Here is a 12,027-nt window from a genome sequence, read left to right as displayed (position 1 = left end):
GGTCAGTAGCGCGCCCCTCAGGCAGGGGAGCGCCGGCTAAGGTCAGTAGCGCGCCCCTCAGGCAGGGGAGCGCCGGCTAAGGTCAGTAGCGCGCCCCTCAGGCAGGGGAGCGCCGGCTAAGGTCAGTAGCGCGCCCCTCAGGCAGGGGAGCGCCGGCTAAGGTCCCGGCGTGGCTCTGCCGGGTAGGGGAGCGCAGGCCCACCCTACACCACTGCGCTCCAGCCCAGGGCCCTGACAGTGGCAGAACGAGGGTCCCACCACTGGGTCAGCGGGGTCGTCCCGCTACATAGACTCACCACTGTGCAGCTCTGTCCCTGGGCTACTTCCTACCCGATTGCTCGCCCGAATCCCTCTGGTCCCGTGAGTGCGTCGGGGTAGTCCGCTGCTGGCAGCTCCGGCTCCCCCTCAGGCTCAGGCTCCTCCAGCTCCTCTGGGTACTCGGCTGCTGGCAGCTCCCGCTCCCCCTCCGGCTCCTCCAGTTCCTCTGGGTACTCGGCTGCTGGCAGCTCCCGCTCCCCCTCCGGCTCCTCCAGTTCCTCTGGGTACTCGGCAGCAGGCAGTCCTGGCAGCCCCAGTCCGTCCTCCAGGTGAGGTTTCCACAGGTCCAGGGCCTCCCCTGGTGTGGCAGCAGGCTCTGAAGGGAGCAGCCCGCGGTCTGCGTCTGCCTCCCTCCCTGGTGCTGCCCTAACTGAGCTAAGGGCCCCGCCCTTTATACTTCCTGTTCCACCCCTCCCCTTCCTGGGGGTGGAGCGAGCTTGGGCTGGCCCCGCCCACTCAGGCTGAGGGAAAGGCACTTTACCCTCAGGGTCGGAGGGAAGCCACCCTGGCTCCCTACAGACCTCTACCGCACTTGTCTGAATGCACAAGCCATTGCTTCTCTGGTCCTTCTCTTGAAGGCTGGTGGCCTTCAAGCACCCACACCTGCAAGCTCTGGATGTTGAAAAACCAACCCAAACCAAACCAAACAGAAAGCACACCCCATCACTGACGCACTTCTTCTTATGATCTCAGGCCACTCCTCTCCCTGAGCTCTATTTGCTGTGGTACTCTATTCGAATACTGACCTCGGTAACAAACATGGCATGTTCGCTTTTTCCTTTTTTTAACATTGTATCAAACACAACTTTAATAAACAGTTTCCATGTTTCTGCAACTACAGTGTATCATAATTCCTCACTCACACATGCATGTATTCACTTGAAACCAAGACTTTCACTTATTGGCAACTGTCAGTTAATGACAACTTTTGGGTGTGAACTGAGTTGCTAATAAGTGGCAGTGACTGTATTTGGTGCTGGAAAAGTAAACCATGAAAACTTTCAGGACTTCTGTGCCAAAATCAAAGTTGTGACATCTCACATGTTGTTCTATAAGCTTTTCCAATTCATAGGTTCATATATTTTAAGGCAAGAAAGGACCATTACATCTAGTTTCATCTTGTGTATAACACAAGTCATAGAATTTCATGCAGTTATCCCTGCACTGAGCCTGATAACCAGTGTTTGACTAAAGCATATCTTCCAGAAAGGCAAGCAGGCATGGATTTAAAGACACTAAGAAACGGGAAATCTACCACTTATCTTGGTCATTTATAGTTGAGCACTCTCGTTGTTAGAAATGTGAGCCTTATTTCTAATTTGAATTTGTCCAGCTTCAACTTCTATCCATTGGTTTGTCTTATCCTGAAGCATTGTACACCTGCACAATACAGGCAATTTTAGAAAGGTATAATTCCCATTATCTTTTCAATAAACTATGATTCCCAACAAAACACTGCTCCCTTGGTGCCATCTAAGCCTAACAACATTTTTTTGACTAAACAAGATACTTGTTGATGCATCTATAAAATGAGATTTGGTGGAGCTAACTCCTGTCATATCAGTCAATTTCAACAGGACACTTTTAGAGACCTAGGAATTGCTGTAATTGGAACAGATCCATCATCCATCTACTATTACTACTACTGTTTATATTGTGGTAGAGCACAGAGGCCAGTTAGATCAGAGACACATTTTGTTAGGTGCTGATATAGTCCGGATTCCTGTTGCTGAGACTGGTTAATACTGGGTGCATCAGAGAAAGATGTAAGCACTCACAATATGTTGAATTGTGCATTGATGTACCATAAGGTGAAATGTAGGGGACAAAATTAGGGAGCCATTTTATCATTCAAATAGTAATTAAAAGGTCTATTTTTAAGTGGATTCATGCTTATGTTTTCTTGAAGTCGAAGAACCATCCATGGTACCCTCTGATTTCCAGATAAAGACTGGCAAGTATGTATACCACAAAACTACAATGCTGATGTGCACCACTAGTCCTCTTTGTTATCTAATGCACTAGCACAAAACACAAAAGGAATCATGAAAACACAATGCCAGGAAATGTAGCTAACATAACAACGTAATGGAGCAAGGAAAGTATAACCAGACCAACTTATAATGCAGTAATGCAGCTAACCCACTAGGGAGAGCTAATGTATTGTTTTCTAGTAACAGAGAAAAGTGTTTCAACAACCCTCAGGACTATGGTAGATGCAGAAAAAGACCTGCTGGTATATTTTGGGTGGGCAGGATGGGGCAGGAAATCCACACTTCAGCCCCAAAACGTCTTGTCATGAGCAGTTATATCAGCTTGTTTTTAAATCATGAGAGTTTAAACAGGAAAAGCAAAGCACAGTGTGCATCTGTTGCATACATTTTGTTTGTTTGTTTTTTCTGCAAGTCATCAAATCCTGTCCCCCACCCCATCTGTGTAGCTTGGAATGTGGAACTAGTCTCTCTGCATCTTTGTTCCCCACCTACAAAATGGAGATAGCTTAGTGGTTTGAGGGGAGGGATAGATCAGTGGTTTGCGCATTGGCCTGCTAAACCCAGGGTTGTGAGTTCAATCCTTGAGGGGGCCACTTAGAGGGCTCTGGGGCAAAATCAGTGCTTGGTCCTGCTACTGAAGGCAGGGGGCTGGACTCAATGACCTTTTAGGGTCCCTTCCAGTTCTATGAGATAGGCATATCTCCATATATTATTATTATTATTATTATAACAGTCTCTTGGTTTGCCTTCTCTATTTTGTTGTCAGACTCTTCAAGGCAGAAGCATATGAAGCCTTGATGTGTTCCTGTAACATGAATACTACATTAGATGAGGTACACTGCCAGCCTGGAAAGGAGATACTGATCCTTTGGGAAAGAGGTAAGTTCCTCGTGGAGAAAGTTGGGCATAAGAGGAGAAGGTGGGACACTTTTCTAACCGCCAAATCAGACTCAAGTTACATTCAAACTCTCATTTGGGTGAAGTCTCTTCTCTATTCTGAACACATTCTTTCAGTGCTAATTTTTATTATGTAGCCGTAGAAATAAGCTGTAGTTCATCAACAGTTGTAAAGGTTGTTTTAAACCACCAGAGGCTGCTATTACCATATGAAACAACAAATCCCCGACTCCATTAAAGGGCAGGCTAAGTCGGAAAAAGGAAAAGGAGGACTGGCAAAAGAAAGGGTTGCCGGCCCTTTAATTTTGAACAAGCATGAGAGGGAAAGTTTCCCTTTCAGTTTGAGGTCTTCAGTGGAATCCAAATTGCCCACACGTCTGGCATTTCTTCCTCTCTCTCTTACACAGACCGTTATCGTTACATTCTTGGCATGCAAAAAAGGCATATAACTAGTCATAGGAGCAAGGATTTCAATGCCAGGGCAATACTAAAGCAATTACACTTAGAAACTAGGTGCTAGATTCTAGGTCGCACCTCTGGAGGGAAGCAGCAAAGGCACAGGCCAGGAAGAGGGGGAGCAGATGGTGCCACTTCTGTGCTCCCTGGACTCTAGACTGCAGCAGAGACCAAAACGGTGTCAGTTAGCGCAATGCCTGGGGTATGCTGTAACTTAGGGCAGCCTTACCCAGGCTGCATATGGGCTGCTCCCAGCCTAGAATCTCCATAGCTCTAAGCACTAGGAGCATGTCCCCTCTCCCAGCCTCATTCTGCCCACTACATCCCCTGTATGCCAAGCTCTGAGGGGTGACAGAGTAGGGCTACTGCGCTGTTCCTGCATCAGAGGAATTTTTTCCTAGCACCTTGTGATCTCTTGATGCTGATGGAGCAGTAGACAGAGCCTGGAGTTGGAGGCCAGAATCTAGCTCAGTGCATAAAATACCTGTCTACAGCCCTGTATTCACACATCACGGATCTCTCCGAGGGAAGCCGTTCACACCTAAGGCCAGGCCAGCACGTCTCTTGGACACCCCTTCCAAATGGTGGATTTCACCAAGCTAGAACTTATTACACTGAACAGCAAAATATAGCGAGCGATTGTTGCGGGAAGTGGGGCAGGAAAATTCCTTGATTTATTTCCCTCACACAGCCCACGTTGTCCATGCAGCCCAGGGCAGCTGAGGGCTGCTCTTCTGCAGCTTCTTGGCGGTGGCTGCTGGCCAGAGATGGCTGCACAAGTGGGGAGCGGTGTGAGTCCGTGTGTGGAGAGTGCTGAATCCACATTGGAGACACGATATTCTTACTTTTTAAGGGTTTTTCCACTGGCTTCAATAGGCACTGGATTGGGCTCAATTTTCAAAAGCACTTATGGGATTTAGGAGCGTGAGTCCCATTGAATTTCACTCCTGCCACTCATCCCAGTGTTATTGGGATGACTCATTTCCATCATTTCTTTTATACATTCAGGGCATGGTTTTCAAAAGCACCTATCAGATTTGGGAGCATGAGTCCCGTTGACTTTCAATGTGACTTCCGCTCCTAACTCCATTAGCCACCCTAGGTGCTTTTAAAAATCTGTCCTAAGTGCATAAACCCCAACATGGGCCATCTCAGCCACTTGGCAGGAGCTGAATTCTGTGATCCCCACATACTGGACTCAAAATGAGTTGCTGAAGCTCCTGGTTTCAGATACATTATGGAGGTGACACATGTTCTGGCTCTGGAGAAGAGAAGGAGAAAATAGTTTCATACCTACACAAGTGACTATTTCAACATAATTCATGGAATGGGCGAATATTCAAATATTGCTTTTTTATAATATTTGTTATACTTTTATCAGCTGTACACAGTATAGTCATGTTATGTGTTTAGGAAAATGTTCATTTACCCAATGGGTTCCACAACCAGATGGTAAACTTTGATTATATTTTTTTTAACGTGAATGATGCCAGATAGAATTCACTGGAAACTGACAGCCTCTACTTATCTGTATAGCAGCTACAATACAATGCAAACCTCCTCATACGCCACAGCCCAAATGACTTCCTCTAGGTATGTCATAACTATAAAGGGAAGGGTAATAGCTGTCCTGTGTACAGTACTGTAAAATCCCTCCTGGCCAGAGACTCCAAAATCCTTTTCCCTGTAAAGGGTTAAGAAGCTCAGGTAACCTGGCTGGCATCTGACCCAAAGGACCAATAAGGGGATAAGATACTTTCAAATCTTGGGGGGGGGGGGGGAGGCTTTTGTTTGTGCTCTTTGTTTGGGAAGTTGTTCGCTCTTGGGACTGAGAGGGACCAGACATCAATCCAGGTTCTCCCCATCTTTCTAAACAAGTCTCTCATATTTCAAACTTGTAAGTAAACAGCCAGGCAAGGCGTGTTAGTTTACCTTTGTTTTCTCAACTTGTAAATGTACCTTTTACTAGGGTGTTTACCTCTGTTTGCTGTAACTTTGAACCTGAGGCTAGAGGGAGGTCCTCTGAGCTCTTTAAGTTTGATTACCCTGTAAAGTTATTTTCCATCCTGATTTTACAGAGATGATTTTTACCTTTTTCTTTAATTAAAAGCCTTCTTTTTAAGAACCTGATTGATTTTTCCTTGTTTTTAGATCCAAGGGGGTTGGATCTTGATCCACCAGGGAAGTGGTGAAGAGTCTCTCAAGGCTACCCAGGGAAGGGAATTAGCACATTTGGGAGTAGTGGCAGCGGACCAGAGCTAAGCTGGTAGTTAAGCTTAGAAGTTTTCATGGAGGCCCCTACATTTGTACCCTAAAGTTCAAAGTGGGGATACAGCCTTGACAAGGTATGAAACTGTAAGCCAGACTTTGACCACTCAACCACTGGGATGGCTGATGAGCACTGGCCATAGTGGTTTTCAAAGAGATACTCGTCCACCAGGAGCTGAACTTAGATCTTCAACTCTTTGTCTATTATAAGCCACTGAGCAGTGGGGTGATGGTACCACCTTTCAGTCACCACTGTTTTAGGTGGTATCTGTATCAGACATATAGGGGATAAAGTCCCTGGCCCTCTCCACAGCAGGCTCTGAAGCCAACAATTCTTCTGTGAGAGCTATCATCCATCATGGCTAGACTTAAATGGGAATTAGGCTGTGGTCCTGCAGACAATTACACAAGTGTTTAAGAGACTTTTAAATATGAGAGGAGGGGCAGAGGGGACGTCATAGAGGTGGGATGAATGCCCAATTGCATTGTGGGGAGAAGACACACCTTCAAAGATCTTGCAAAGCTGTGAGTTTGGAAGGTCACACTGTCCCCCTTCCTTGTCTCTCTGAAGGAATGGTTTGAAGAAAATTCTGTGACGTGAGCTTTCGCATTTCCAGGCACCTCTGTTTCCACAGGAGGTGTGTAATTTGGTCCTGTGACAGCGTGTTGTGCAAAAAGCAACTGATGCAGAACTCTGGTCAGTGAAACTATAAATAGTTGCTCTGGAGTAGCCTAGGGTTACCATACGTCCAGATTTTCCCGGACATGTCTGGCTTTTGGGGCCTCAAATCCGCGTCCGGGGGGAAATCCCAAAAAGCCGGACATGTCCGGGAAAATAGGGAGGGAGGGAGGGACCGGCGGTGCGGAGCCGGGGGCCGGGCCTGGGGTGCTCGGCCGGGGCCGGGCCCGGCGGTGCTTGGCCCGGGGGCCTGGCCGGGGGCAGCGGTGCGGAGCCGGGGGCCGGGGCCAGGCCAGGGATGCTCGGCTGGGGGCCGGCGGTGCCGGGCCGGGTGGTGCTGGGCCGGGGGCTGGCAGTGCGGAGCCAGGGGCCAGGGCCCGGGGCCAGGCGGTGCTTGGCTGGGGGCCGGCGGTGCGGAGCCGGGGGCCGGGGCCGGGCGGTGCTCGGCCGTGGGCCGGCGGTGCTCAGCCCAGGGCTGGGGGCTGGAGCCAGCAGTGCGGGGCCGGGGTTGGGGGCCGGTGGTGCTCAGCCGGGGGTTGGGCCGGGGCCGGGCGGTGCTCGGCCATGGGCCGGCGGGGCTGGGGGCTGGAGTCAGCAGTGCAGGGCTGGGGTCGGGGGCCGGCGGTGCTCGGCCGGGGGCCGGCGCCCCAGGGCCCGAGCCAAGCCGGGCGGGAGATGTCGGGGCCAGAGCCTCTTGGCCTAGGCCAGCTGGCCGCCAAAGGGAGCCGCTCGGCCTGGGGGGCCGGCCTGGGCCGCGCCCCCCCGCCTCAGCTTGCTTGCTGCTTCAGGCTTCCCGTGAATCAAATGTTCGCGCGAAGCAGGGGAGGGGGAGGGACGGGGGGGGGCGAAGCGTCCAGGGGAGGGGGCGGAGTTGGGGCGGGGCCAGGGCCTGTGGAGTGTCCTCTTTTTGGACACTTAAAATATGGTAACCCTAGAGTAGCCTTGATAAGGAAGAGCTGAGCCTAATTAGATTAGGATGGGCTGAGGAGAGACCAAGAGGCTAATTAGTCTATTTCCCAGGGGATAGAATAATAGAATCATAGACTGTGGGACCTTGAGAAGTCATCTAGTCCAGTCCCCTGCCACTCATGGCAGGACAAGTATTATCTAGACCATCCCTGACAAGGCACAGGAAGGAAGTGCTCAGGTGTGCGGGGTGTGTGAGGGAGACTAGCAGGATTTTCAGCAGAGCCAGGTAAGATCTCTCAGGGGGAATTTCCCTTCTCTCTTCACCCTCCTTGGCTGAGTGAACTAAGGGTTGTATGGTGCATAGGCGCCGACTTCCCCTGTAGCCGGGGTGTGCTCAACCTCCCTCTCCACTCCTTCTCCAAGTCCCCGCCCTGCCTCTTCCCGCCCCTGCTCCACCCCGTCCCGCCTCTTCCCTGCCTCCTCACCCGAGCGCGCCCCATCCCCACTCCTCTCCCTCCATCCCCGAGCTTCCTATACCCCGTGAAACAGCTGTTTGCAGTGGGTGGGAAACTCTGGGAGGGGCGGGGAGGAGTTGGTCAGCAGGGTTGCTGGCAGGTGAGAGGCGCTGGGGAGCTTGGCTGCCGGTGGGTGCTGCTGTGCAGCACCCGCTAATTTTTCTCTGTGGGTGCTCCAGCCCTGGAGCACCCACAGAGTTGGCGCCTATGGTATGGTGTTGCAAATACAGAGTTGCACTAGTTTGTATAGATGGCCGGAAGAACATGGTGAAACAAACCACCAGTTGTTTGACCAGGAAAAGATCTCTGAGCGGTTTGTTCCTTGGAAAGAGGCAGGAGCGAGATCCCATCCTAGGGTGACCAGATATCAAGTGTGAAAAATTGGGACGGGGGTGGGGGGCAATAGGTACCTATATAAGACAAAGCCCAAATATCACAACTGTCCCTATAAAATTGGGACATCTGGTCACACTATCCCACCCTGTCACAGGCCCCAAAAGCTTTGGACCAAAATCCCTATGAAGTCAAAATTCTAAACTATAAATCTTGAAAATAAAAAATCCAGAGAGGGTCAGTTTCCTTTACTGGTATTTAAATGCTTTCCCCACAAAATCATACCGTACTAGCATGCTGGTAGGAACATTGTCACAGGTGGATTTTCTCTGTCCTCATGATAATAGTTAACCCCTCGATAGTACTCATCACCATGTATTCTTTGACAGGTTTCCATGTCCTGTTTAGGGTTTATGTGCTGCCCTCCGTTCCCGTTTCCAGTTGTGTACAGGTTTGGTGTGGTCGGCCATTTTGAATTTTTTTTATTATTATTATTTTTCTGTGTTGGACAGGGGAATGTTGTGTGCTTGTGGTTTGGTTGATTTTTTAGAGAAAAAGTATGAAAGAATAGAAAGACAGGCCTTAAAGGAAAGGCGTTTTTTAAAAAGAAAGATTGTTTGGTTAGGTTTAGTAAGGAGAGATGTTGGTTATGAAAGAAAAAGTTTGAAAAGAGTAAAAAGGAATAGAAAAATAGAAAAAAATGAAATCATAGAAAATATTTGAAATAAATTAAAAAAGCAAAAGGTTTATTAAATAAAAGAGGAAAATATAAGGTGGATTGAGAGAGGTTGGTTATTAAAGAAAAGAAAGATTTTTGGTTAGGTTTATTAAGGAGAGAGGGTTTTAAAGAATAGAAAGAAGAAAAATAAGCACAGGGCAAAGAAAGAAGGGTTTTAGAGAAACAAATAAAAAATAAAGCAACAAGAGAGTCTGTGTTGCTGAACACGTGCAGAGCAAAGCATGGTACCCCTACGACTGCCGGTAGTGAAATGATAGCTGTCCTGGGTGGCGAGACTCGGGAGGAAATTACGTCGGACCAATCAGAAGCTGTTTTACAACTATGTCATAGAACACATTTTTTCAGATGCAGGCTATCGTGGAGCAGATTATTTGAAAAACTCTAGCCAATGAGCATTTGACCATGTGTATAAAGCTGTGCATTTTTGTGAATGGTGGTTTTAAAATTGGGAGCCTAGACACTACGGCCATGTCCTTTTACAAGATGCCTACAGACATCAAGAAGCCCGAATTGTTTTTGGGTGCCCCTAATTGTGTTCAGAAGAGACACCCCATTTACACTTTTTTTGCTAAAGAGGCAGCTGCAATGCCGAACCCAGCGTTTCAGCCTGAAATAGAACCGAAGAACCAGGAAGACTTTTTGGAGTCGTCGCTGGTTGTAAAAAAGGAAAGGAATAGCATGTGTGAAAAAATTGTTGCCAGCTTTGGAGGAAGTAGACTCGAAGGTGGAGGTAAGGTGATTTGTATTCTTTTATAATAAAATGTTGAAAAATTATAAATGTTTTATATTTTATGGTTAAATATATTTGTGCTTTTTATAGGTAGGACTGGAAGAAGAGTCTGTATATGGGGACATGGCAGCTGAGGGATCGTTGGAGGATAGGGATGCTGAAAGCCAACTGACAGACCCTGAGTCATGAAAAGATGGAATCATTGTTATGGTAAAAGCAACTGAAAGTTTTGTGAAAAAATTATTACAATTATGTGCTTAAAATGGATTTTTTGGTTTTTTGGCAGATAACCAAGCCAGGACCATACAGGATCACAGCTCTGGTGTGTAGCGAGTGGCCATCAGATACAGAGCTAGAAATGCATGATGAGGTAAAAACAGCTTAAATTATTCTGAAAGAAAATATATATATATAAGGTGGGGTTAAACACAGCTATATGTCTGTGTTTAATAACAGGGACCTGATACGGTTTCTGACGGCGCGACTGCTGGGGATGATGATTTAGAAACAGACGAGGGTATGATTTAGGTAGCACAAGTAAATTGTTTGCCTTTTTTTATTTTTAAAAGATTGCAACAAAGAATTTAAAACATTCTTTTTTCTCTGCTTTTGACAGACATCTTCAGAGGATGAAGAGGATAAAGAGAGACGTACTTTGAGAGGAATAACCATAATATTCACCTGCTGGTTTCGCATGAAGCATGATTTAAAAAAAAGACTGTGAAAAGTAAGGAGGTTGATCAGCAGAGCTGCAAAGATGACATTATGGCTGACATTATTAGGGCCGTTGTAGTAAAAACCATTTACCACTGTTTGAAAAGAGAGCTTTTTGAAAACTCTGCAGCCTGCGCGAGAGAGGCTTCCAATGATCTCAGCCATGTCTGTTTGTCTTGGGATTGCTCAGAAACATTTCACCAGATTAAGATATATTTCTTCTCATCTCAACGTGGTTCAGGTCCTAAATATAATTATGGCTGAAGCCTACAAACTGAAGCAGCTTAACATGACCATTGAAACTGTAACCAAAGTTGTCAAAACGATCAGAGAGGGAACAAAGACACCAGATCCATTGGTATTGCTGGTAGTTCTTTCAAAGAAGGTGTCAGCAGAAATTGGCCGATAGGTGTGTAGTATGGTTCGTAAAATGAGTCCTAAAACTTTTTACATGCCAGTTCCTTATCCTAAAGGGTCAAAAATAAAAACCTGACTTTTGATTAAGATGCAATGTAAAATAAGAAAGACTTGTATAACTGTTCTTTATATTCCTTTGCTTCTGTATTAAATAAATTTTGTTTAGCCATATCCCATATTACTCTGCTTCTGCATTAAATAAAAACTAGTCTTTCAAAAAGTAAGATGTGTATAGCCAGTTCTGTATTAAATAAAAACAAAAGCAAATATTGATCATGCGTATACATGTGTTTTAAAGTAAGACGGGTTATACATGGCAAGGTTGCTAAAGAAAATTACCCCTCTACCCCGATATAACGCGACCCGATATAACATGAATTCGGATATAACGCGGTAAAGCAGTGCTCCGGGGGGGGCGGGCTGCACACCCTGGCGGATCAAAGCAAGTTCGATATAACGCAGTTTCACCTATAACGTGGTAAGATGTTTTGGCTCCCGAGGACAGCGTTATATCAAGGTAGAGGTGTAATTACTTTCCAGGGGAAGTTGGGAGTTTTGGCAGTGTAGCACCATTATTTCAGACCACTAAAAACACTGTCAAACTTTGAGCAGAAAGCAGTTGGAGCTTGGCTTGCGGATCAAGCTGCTTACACTTTACATAAACAGGCACGAATTAAATTTAAAAGAAATGAAACGGTTGTGTCTGATGTGGACACACAAGGGCAGGCGGATTTGGTCGACATGGCCCCACTATTCTAACCACAGCAATGGTTGTAAATATATTTTAATGGTGATAAATATTGTGTGTAAATATACCTGGGCGGTATCTCTAAAGAATAAGATTGGGGAAGAGGTGGCAAAGGTGTTTAAAACTATTTTTAGACAAGGCTGCTTGCCTCAAAAATTACAGACAGATCGAGGATAAGAATTTTTAAACAGCTTTAAAGACGTTTCTGACATTCCCCTGGAGTTATCCGGACCGGATGCTCGGTCATTCCAATCCTTAACTCTGGGAGCCAGTCTTACTCTGCTGTAAGAATCCCCACTCCTGGGCTCCC

The 12,027-nt window shown here is 46.9% G+C and overlaps 1 long non-coding RNA gene across 1 annotated transcript; it reads left to right on the top strand.

Moving 5' to 3' along the window:
• Positions 1 to 3,087: 3,087 nt before the first annotated feature.
• Positions 3,088 to 11,172, top strand: LOC122174758 (uncharacterized). The gene is made up of 3 exons (XR_006177035.2): positions 3,088 to 9,838; positions 9,929 to 10,208; positions 10,455 to 11,172. It is a non-coding gene; the product is annotated as an uncharacterized LOC122174758 (long non-coding RNA).
• The last annotated feature ends 855 nt before the right edge of the window (positions 11,173 to 12,027 follow it).

Source organism: Chrysemys picta, chromosome 6 (genome assembly GCF_011386835.1).
Source record: "Chrysemys picta bellii isolate R12L10 chromosome 6, ASM1138683v2, whole genome shotgun sequence".
Taxonomy (NCBI): Eukaryota; Metazoa; Chordata; order Testudines; family Emydidae; genus Chrysemys; species Chrysemys picta.
The sequence above is the reverse complement of the archived record's forward strand: the minus strand, read 5'-3'. Positions and strand labels throughout refer to the sequence as shown.